Raw genomic sequence first — 10973 nt, 5'->3', positions numbered from 1 at the left:
GGTTAAGACAGAGCTTACAGGAACGGGGCAGGGATGGTGACAAAACTCATGGGGACGGGGAACATTTTGTCCCCATGTCATTCTCTAGTCTGCCTTTTGCATGTACTCTTACCACCCCCACCACTCATGCTAAAAGTGGTTGAAAGCACTGGGACAGTGCAAAAGAATTAGGTGTCCTGGGTAGTCTTCAGTTTTGCTTCTCCCCCTCTTCCCCTAATTAATTTATTTTAATGATGTAATTATTAACTTTCCTCCCTCTTTTTATCCTCAGCTCATGTTCGTATTTGTAATTTGTCTATTTAATGTTCACTTTTTTTTCCCTCTTACCCCCCCCCCTTTTAAAATTTATTGTAACATTATTTTTAGCTTTGTAAGCTGGCCAGGTGCAGGTTGATGGTCGGTATATCAAAATTTAATTAAACTTGAAACTTCCTCCTGTATATAAAATTAACTTTAGAAAATTGGCTATCTAGTCTCTATTTGTACTAATATATTTGAAAAAAACAGCACACAATTAAAGAGACATTCCTATCATTCAGCCACTCTCAAGTCCTTCATTATCACACAACAAATTCATTCCTGGCTCCCTCTGCTCCCTCCAGCCCCTGTATTCTACATCTTAACCCCATTTCCCCTTTCATCTCCATTTCCTTCCAGAGCACACTGCCTCCCAACCTAGTCCTTCTGGGTTTCTCACGTCATCTCTTTCTTCCCCAAACAGCCCTCTAATACACTCTTACTCATTCCTCATAAGGGTCCAGAGAAGAGCGACTAAAATGGTTAAGGGGCTGAAGGAGTTGCTGTACAGTGAGAGACTGGTGAAACTGGGCCTCTTCTCCCTTGAAAAGAGGAGACTGAGAGGGGACATGACCAAAACATTCAAAATAGTGAAGGGAATAGACTTAGCAGATAAAGACAGGTTGTTCACCCTCTCCAAGGTAGAGAGAACGAGAGGGCACTCTCTAAAGTTGAAAGGGGATAGATTCCGTGCAAACGTAAGGAAGTTCTTCTTCACCCAGAGAGTGGTGGAGAGAGACAAAGTTAGACAAGTTCCTGCTGAACCAGATCATATGCAGGTGAGGCTGGGCTCATTTAGAGCACTGGTCTTTGATCTGGGGGCCGCCGCGTGAGCGGACTGTTGGACATGATGGACCACTGGTCTGACCCAGCAGCAGCAATTCTTATGTTCTTATGTAAAGCAGCTAGGGCTTTTCAGCCTGGAGAAGAGATATGATAGAGGTCTATAAAATACTGAGTGGAGTGGAACAGGTAGATGTGAATTGCTTGCTTGCTCTTTCCAAAAATACTAGGACTTGGGGGCATGCAATGAAGCTACTAAGTAGTAGATTTAAAACAAACAGGAGAAAATATTTCTTCATCAACGTGTAATTATACTCTGGAATTAGTTGACAGGGAATTTGGTGAAAGTGGTTAGTTTATCAGGGTTTACAAAACCTTTGGATAACTTCCTAAAAGAGAAATCCATAAGCCATTATTGATATATACTGTATGTGGGAAAATCCACTGCTTATTCCTAGGATAAGCAGCATAAAATCTGTTTTATTCCTTGGGATTTTGCCAGGTACTTGTGACCTAGGTTGGCCACTGTTAGAAACAGGATATTGGGCTCGATTAGGTTTACCATAAGTCTTGATTTACCCAGACGTGTCTTCATTTTAGAGGACTGTCCAGGTGTCTGGATGGATTTTGTCTGGGTTTTGGAAGGCCCTGGATTTGCCAGAGCTTGTGCTTCTAAAGAGCCTCCAGAGCGGAGACAAGGGCATGGATTGTGGGGGCATGGATTGGGACAGAATGGGGGCCACGTGTCCTCTTTTTTTACTTATACAAATATGGTAATGTGGAAATAAACACTAGCTTGTGCTCAATTTAACGATTGTTTATTAATAATTATCATATATCGATATATGAGGACACACAAGTCTTAAAGGCAGACATAGTATGTTCTAAATTGAGGACAAAAGCCAGCCCCTTATATAGGGAATTTGACATCTTAAACACAAAGGGATCACATGAATACATAGAAATAGACTAATTATTACAGCTACATAGATTAGTGTACTTTTCCATGATACTCTCCTTCATATGGAGATCTAATATTTATTAAGGTTATAAACTGGTCACTACCCAAGATACAAGTGACTTATTATATTTTTCTAGAAGGGCAGTGAGATGCAGATTCAGCAAAGAGGTCAGATACATAGTGCATGTCATAGGTACCGGAACGGGGGGGAGGGGAGGGACACAGGGGCCGTAGCTTCCCCCAAAATTTGATCCCTGGTGGTCCAGGGGAGAATTGGACAGGAGCAAGCTTTCCGTGCTCTTGCTAACCCAGTCGGTGGCAGCTGATTTCTTCTGCCGCTGAACAGTTACCAGCAGGAGCGCACTTTGGCGCTGCCTGCTTGGCACTCAGCAGCTTCTTTGACTGGCTCCTGCGAATTATCGCAAATCAGGGCTATACTTTTCCTGTTAATATCTACTCAGATCCCCCTTCCTGTCGTGTTTTTTTTCCCTTTTCATGTTCACTTTCCTTTGATTATTGAAGTTTTCCCTATCTCTCCCTCTTGTTTCCATTTGTCTCAAGATTGTGTATTATTCGTTTTACTAACTCCCCATGTAGTCTATTTTGTATGTTTTAACTTGTAATTATGTTTTTTTGATAATTTTTTAAATTATTATTTTATTTTTAATTGTACATTGCTCAGAAGTCTGAATGAGCGGTATAAGAAATTTTAATTAAATTTGAAACTTCTCCTTTTCTAGATCCATTCAGCCGATCATGGTATTGTAATAATTATAACCTATTTTGGATTTTTTTATATTCAGCATCCAATAAAGGTTTTTTGAAAAGAGTTATTTTTTATTTATGGATAAAATCAGTGGGTCTGACTTATAGTCAATGGAGAGGTTGTACGTTGCATCTTATATGTATGGAAGCTATGTCTATTTCTGATTGGGAGATGAAACAGGGAAGACTATTTCTCATGATTTGGCAACTCTTTTTAAATACAGTGGAACCTTAGTTTACGAGCATAATTAGTTCCAGAAAGTATGCTCGTAAACCAAATTGCTTGTATATCAAAGCGAGTTTCCCCATAGGAATGAATGGAAACTCGCTTTGCTCAAGGCCCAGTCTAGCCCAGCACAAGCAAGAGGAAGGATCACCGATGCATCGCTCAGCCCAGCACAGAAGAGGGAGGATCTTCTGGCACCTGTGCATTGGTGCTGGTGCCGGTGCCCAATCGGAGTAAGGGATATCGTTTTGGTGCTTGGGGGAGCATGTAAGATCCCAGGGGGGGGGGGAGCGACTCGAGTGTGGGGATGTCGGATCGCAGGGGGTGGCACTCGTAAATCGAGTCAAACTCGCTTTCCGAGGCGCCGATTTTGCAAAAGTTTTGCTCGTCTTGCAAAACACTCGCAAACCGGTGCACTCATAAACCGAGGTTTGACTGTACATTGACACCTACTGCACAAAGGTGTGTTTTATTGAGTAGATCATAAATAATAATAATAATTATATATATATATATATATATATATATATATATATATATATATATATATATATATATATATATATATATATATACACACATACACACACACACTAGTCTTTAAGCCCGTTACATTAACGGGTGCTAGAATAGATGTGTGTGTGTCTTTCTCTCTCTCTCTTGGTCGCTTTCTGTCTGTCTGTTTGTCTGTCTTTCTTTCTGTCTCTCTCTCTCCTCAGCTGTCTACCACCACCCCTTGCCTGCTCCCCCTGTCCAGCAGTAGCCCTCCCTTCATTTTGCCTCCCCCCTGTCCAGGAGTATACCTTCTCCCTTCCTTTGACCTCACCCCTGTCCAGCAGCACCTCTTCCCTGCTCCTCCTGTCCAGCAGCACCCCTTACCTGATCCCCCTGTCCAGCAGCACCCCTTACCTGATCCCCCTGTCCAGCAGCAGCCCTTACCTGATCCCCCTGTCCAGCAGTAGCCCTTCCAGCAGGGAATTTTTACCAGCATGAGACACTTTGCAGCACCCGCACAACACCCTCCAGCCGTTCCTTTAGGCGCCAGCTATCAGGAGTGATAGCGCCACCGCTGCTCAAATGCTGCACGCGCCGACAGCTGGTGCACGCGCCTCAAGCTGCTGTGCACCGCAAATAGAATACGGCCATGGAAGGACAAAGCATGCTGTCAGGGATCACATCCTCCTAAGTGCGCATGCGCACTTTTAGGGTTTTATTATAGAGGATATATATATGCAGTCTTGAGAAGGGGAATGGGTAGGAGGGGGTTGGTAGAGGGTACTAGTTTAATAATTTTTCTTTTATTATAATTGTATTTGAAACAAAGTTTATATCATTAATTTATGAATTGTTTAATTTTGTGTTTATACTTATATGTTATTCAACAGAAATCAAAATAATAAATGGTTGACTATTAGTTGAATAAATATACCCAGATATCTTGAAGATATCCCACAATGGGAGGATGCGCTCCATGATCTGAGGCTTGTCCCTTAGTTAATTTTTTGAAAACTGAAATTAAAGTATTAACTGTGTCTTCAGTCCTTTTTGAACTTTAATGGCTTTTCTGGGTATATTTATACTTATATGTTATACTGTACATGATTGTAGTTATTCATTTATATATTGTAGACTGTATTTATTATTTATCTAATAAAAATGATTTAAATTTTAAAAAACCCAACCAACAAACTGGTTTTAGTATGATGGAATCGTTGCGGTCTACCCCGCTGCTCCTGTCCTTGCACGTGGGAGGGCGGCATCTCATCCAATCAGCGGCCGCCCTGAAGCCCGTCCGAACGGCTCGTGACAGCTCCGGAATTGTGCGAACTCGACAAGGGCAAAGCAAGAGAAAGGACCCACCGGGCGGTCGCGCGAGCCCAACATGCTGCCCCTCTCCTCCTCCGTGCGGCTCCTGAACGGGACCCTGCGCAGCCAGCTGGTCCCGAGGGCGAGCATCACGTCCAAACCCGCCAAGCACGTCCTCACCCCGCTGGTAAGCGACCTCCGGCTCGGTTATATTCTTTGCAAAGGCTCCGAGACCAGAGTTGAAAACGTGACGTTTGAGCGTTAGCCCGAGAGGCGCAGGAGCAGGTGCAGAGACGCGCGTGACAGGAGGGTCTTAATCAGTGGGCGGTTCCTCTTTTGGACCCTCTTAATTCGCGCCGAGGGGTTATTGCTATGCTTCAACTCAAAAGAAATAGTTTCAAAACCTGAAAAGAAAAAAAAAAGTTCTTGTGTTAATTAAATGAGTTACAGTTCAGGGTCTTTCTAGTTTGAAGAACCCAAAGTTTAGCCTCCCTGCAGAACCACTGACCCTTCATTTCTGCTGGGCCACCCCCTAAGCCTTGAGGACCAGGAGCCTTCATTACGCCTGTATATTTCAGGGCTTCCCAGTGACAGCAAAGAAAGTAGTGACAGCTTCACTGATAAATGGGGGGTAAAAGTGCAGAGGCCAGATAAACAGAAATGTTTCATTATAGATCTGCTTAGAACCCTGTTTATAAAAATAAGATCACATGGTTCCTTCTGAAAGGGGAAACTCTTTTTTTTTTTTTGCATTTTGTAAAATCTTATTATGATTCATTAATTGCCCTTTTGAAATAGAGTTGTATATGAGCTTTGCAAATGCATAGATTATGGTTGGGTTAAAATTTTAATGTCTTAATGTTGAACAGGATAGAGTTTCAAGTGTTGTATTCAATTTTAACAGTTATTTATTGTTACACTTGTCGTAAGATGTAAAATGAATAAAGATTTAGAAATAGAGTTCACTCTAGGACCCTTTTATGAGGAGTGGACATAGAGGTGCTGTTAAGGGGTTTCTCTACATTTATTTGTGATGAATACATGGTCCCATATACAGAACAATATGACAATGATCGGAAGGAGATGCTGGCATTTAACCTACCTGTTGAATCAGGGGCTGGCTGCCTGGGCATCTTCTACCTATAAACTCCTTCTACTCTTCCAAGTCAGGGGCAAAGCAGGGAATATAGAAGAAAAGCAGAATCTAGATTGTCCGCTGTTCTGAGCAAACAAGTTTTGGCTGTTTATCTTTATGAATTTCTGTTGTTGGCTTATACCCTTGCTTGCATTTGACAATCTTTTTTTAATGTGCAATATAACACTTTAATGTAGGCAAACACATTCTACATGCATTCATGGGTTAGTTACATCAATTTTACATGCATTAAAAATTTGTTATAATTGAGACTTTTATTAAACAACTAGATGGTCACCTGGCGTTGCCCAGATATTTATTTATCCCAATCTACCGGTATCGATAGACTTGTATTCAGTGATTTTACGCCTGGCAAAATGGGAAATATATGATTGTTTATTTCGTGGACATTTTCATTTTTAGCAGCAAGAATGGCCCTCTGTATGGGCTGAACTTGGACTTAAACATCATTGGGAGTATCATTATTAATCTCAGGGAGCCCAAAAACTATGGATTAGACACTAATATCTGTTGTTTTCGATTATTTTTTTACGTCACCCCTTTCCCATCCCCACGGTATTTTTTCCCCCAGATAGTAAGTCATATATATATATATATACCAAGTTTGGTTGAAATCTGTCTATGCGTTTCAGAGTTATGTTGGAACACACACACACAGATGCATCTGATTTTATATATATGTATATATACAGTATATATTAGCAATAAGGCATGTTAATGAACCAGATGTGCGCTAATGAATGCAGAGTCCTAATCTTGTCTAAACAATGGCCAAAATTGCATCCCCAGTAATGAGTTGCCCCAAGCAGGAGTTTGGTTTGCTAGTACACACAGCCAGCCCTGGAGAGAGGTGTGAATCTGCTGTTTGCTATATTTGTATTCTGATATATGCTATTATATTTTAAAATGTATTTTGGTGTCATTTTTCCAATGTTGTAACAGCTGTGTAATGTTGCCAGCTCATTTTAGATTTGTGCAACAGAGTTAATCTAGAGACTTTTAATTCTGATTTCCAAATTGCATTCCCTAAGAAAAACAAGGCTACAAGTGGTAATGCCAGGGTCTAGAGCAGTGTCTCTTTCAAACTGTGTGCCACCAGAGACTCCAGAATTTTACTTTATTTAAAAAAATTCCCTGCATAAGTATTCACGTCGTGAACGCAAGAGTCTGTCAATGTTGTATCTGTGTGTGCAAGGATACAACCGACCAGACAAGCATCATTCTTTTTTTACAATTACCCCTACACTGCGTATAGAACTTTAAATAAATAACTCTCAAATTTAATTTTTTGTTGGTTTTGCAATTTTATAATTTCAGTCTTAAGTGCCGTGAAAAACATTTGCTCCATTTAGTGTACCGAAGCTAAAAAAATAAGTTTGAAAGACACAGGTCTAGAGCAACCCTAGTTGTTTCCATGAGAGGTGCCTGTTCTCTGCTGTGTATGAAAGAGACCCCAGTGCAGAGAAACACAGAGAGATGTTGTAAACAGTTTAAAACAGCTAAGATTTGTACATTGCTACAGATGTTTCACCCCCTCTATCAGATGTCCAACTGCTTATAAGAGAAGCTTGAACAATTCTGCTTTTCTGCTTTTGTTTTTGGAGAGTGTCTGAGGCCATTACTCTTTCCTGAAGCCTCACGTAGCAGGAAGAGGCAGATGAGGTTATAAGTTACAAGCACATTTGCTCTATCGGACAGCGGCCTCCTATGTAATATGTACCTGCTGTAATAAAGACCAATGCCCTTTCTCAATGGCTCAAAGGTCATTGCTGTGCAGGTTCTGGCAAAGAAGGGCAAGAGAGGATATGAATGAAACATTTAGCAGTCGGCATTTTTAAAAGGCCACCATGGCTTTTCTGTGCTGAAATCAAACAAGAATAGGCAGAAAAAAATATCCTTGAAGAAATATTCCTTGTGGCCCAATCTTAGGTAGAATAATTAATAACCAAACAACTATATAGTAATGAAAATGAGACCGAAAATATTTTTAGTTATCAGGGTTGGAAGCCTCAGAATTTGGAGCTATTTTTACCCTATTAGGGTTATTCAGTGGGGACTATCCACATGCTTCTACTTAATGTCACCGGCTGCAACCCGCCCTACTCTCACTAACCTTTAATTTAACAATCACTTCATTTTTTTATTCTCAAAATTCCTTTATACCTTTAAAATTAAAGTTTAGATGATCAAGCAAATCAATAATTTATGACTTCTTAATACAGCTTCAACTTAGCTGTTTAAAAACAATCCTTCTCATTTCAGAACCCCGAATCAGCAGACTAGTGCAAGCAAAAATTATAAAACATTTTAGATAATCATTTCTTAGCACTTTAGTATTTTTTAGACCTTGCTGTTATTAAATTCTCTGACGCAGCAGGGGTGGTGTTTTGCCCCGTGAAACACTGGCTGCGTCTGATGAGCACAAGTGGCTAGTAGTACCCTGTTTCCCCAAAAATAAGCCCTAGCATGATTTTTAAAGATGCTCCTAATACAAGCCCTAGTTAATATTGACCCCTGAAGCCCCCTCCCCACAAATGTTCTTGACGCTCCCTGACTCCATCCCTGACTAGAGCTGCCTGATTTGCTGAAAAAAAAAATCAGACCTGTCAATTCAGCAACCCCCCACCCCTGCTGCTTTAGGAGGCCTCGGAGCGGAGGTATGTCAGCCTCACGGTGGGAGGGTCGGTGAGGTTCTGCTGCAAAAGGGGATGGGTGAGAGGAGAGGAAGTTGAAGCTTTGTGCACCACTCTGCCGCTGCAGGAAGAGAGTAGGGAAACCGATCAGGAGGCAGGAGCGCGGAAAGCGTGCTGGACCGCTGGGATTAAAAAAAAGGGGTATGTTAAAAAAAAAAAATTTACTCCTTAAGATGCACCCTTATTTCCACCCACTTTTTTGGGGAAAAAAGTGCATCTTTTAGAGAAAAAAAATATGGTATTTGCTGGATATTGAGGAAGAAATTACATAGCTGGTGTACACAAGTGCAAGAAGTTTGTTAGGAAGGCAAAAGGTGGATTTCACCAGAGACACATTTCTATGGAAAACCCAGATGCATGAACTGCAGGGCTATGAAAGGAATGTCAGCCTTGAAGTGAGTAATGCAACAAAAATTTTATGCAATCCATTTAACATCTGTAACCCCTGGATTACCTAGTGGGAGGAGGGGATAGAGAATGAGTTAATGGATAGTAGGACAAAAGGGAAAAGCTGTACTAAATGGATTCAAATGTTTCCATGCGTGTGTAGATGCCTAATAGTTAGCCACTGGCAAGGTATCGCAAATCTTCAGAATCACATTTATCAGGGTAGGAAAATTATTGAATGAAAAATCTCCCTGCAGAGTATATTTTGTCTTTTATAATTAAATACTGTATCCATTCATTGTCTGTTCATCTGATTTATCCCAGAATACTTAATGGCAGCAAACTGCTCTCATCACTAAAAACTGTTAGTCTTCCCAGTTAATAAGAACATAAGAATAGCCTTACTGGGTCAGATCAATGGTCACAAGTACCTGGCAAAACCCCAAATAGTAGCAGCATTCCATACCACCGATCCAGGGCAAGCAGACAATGGACTTTTCCAAACCTTACATTAACCGCTCTCACCACATCCTCTGGCAATGCATTCCAGAGCTTAATCTACCCAGTTCCTCAGCCATAGACTACATTTTAGGAAGATCAAAAATATGGGTACTAAACCAACTACAAGAGTTCCCAAATCTCCCTGTAGGGGAGACAGTCCTGCTGTTTTTAAGTGAGAAGACCTATTTACTTCTTCTACTGTTTTAATTCACATGTGATTCTCTTTCTCCTCCTTAGGAACAAGCAATTGGTCTGGGTGCAATGTTCCTAACCTTCTTGGTACCATCAGGCTGGATACTGGCTCACCTGGAGGACTACAAGCACAAACCACATGAATAAAGAAAGTAGCGGCCTTCACTTTTACCATATGAAAGCAGCACCCAGGAAACACCAAGAGAATTAAAAGCTGCCACTTACCTGGAATTTATAAATAAAGTATAATAAAACTCTTTATTGCCTCAATACTTAAAATGTTCATGAAGGTAAATCAAGTGTGTATTTATAAGATCATATAAATTTTTCTGATACACTTGTTGTAATATGAAAAAATGAATAAAGAAATTATATATATATAAAACTCTTTATTGCTTTCCAATGCCTTTCTCAAAGTCATAAAAGTTTTCAGTGAAGTTATGTATTGTTTAAACTATAACCTTTTCTTTTTTTTTTTGTTTAAACACACTTATTGAAAATCTGAATGCAACTCACTATCCATCAAACAAACACATTAAAAATCTTGTTAAAGATACACATTTCCATGCCCCCAAATTATGTGATAAATACAAAGGAATCCTGTGTGGAAGGAGTGAACCAAACACACTTAGCAGTGTTTAGATGGCAATTCGAGTAACTGGGAAGCAAAATCAGTACTGAGCAGACTGGGCTGGACAGATTTAGATGTGCTGGAGTGGGGCTTTGACAGCTGAAAAGCAAGGCTATAGTTGAGCAGACTTCTATGGCCTATGTAAACCACTTTGGTTGTACCTTGGAAAACGGGGAAGGGGTAAAACGTGGACCTCACGGATCTAAAAGCGCACGTCCTTAAAAATCTGAGGTCTGTGCATTGACAAGCCCGCCTTTTAGCTTGTTTTACCCAGACCCTTATTCCACCGCTTTCCGTGCAGCTTAGGCCCCCGGCTCTACCTTCCCTAATGGCTAAGGAGGGAGGAAGCACACCGTGGCTTTTGCTAATTAGCCCCCGCGATATGACACTGGATGGCAAATAGCTGAGTTTGGGGGGGTTTAAAAAAATATGTGCAAAGGTCTGCAGTGCATCTGACCTCGCGGACCTCATGGATCTGAACTGCACAATGCACATCCTTAAAAATCTGAGGTCCGCGCCACTTTTAATCTCTGGCTCTGACAGACCTCTATGACATTTTAGTCGCTGATGGATCC

This window comes from Geotrypetes seraphini, chromosome 19 (genome assembly GCF_902459505.1).
Source record: "Geotrypetes seraphini chromosome 19, aGeoSer1.1, whole genome shotgun sequence".
Taxonomy (NCBI): Eukaryota; Metazoa; Chordata; class Amphibia; order Gymnophiona; family Dermophiidae; genus Geotrypetes; species Geotrypetes seraphini.
The sequence above is the reverse complement of the archived record's forward strand: the minus strand, read 5'-3'. Positions refer to the sequence as shown.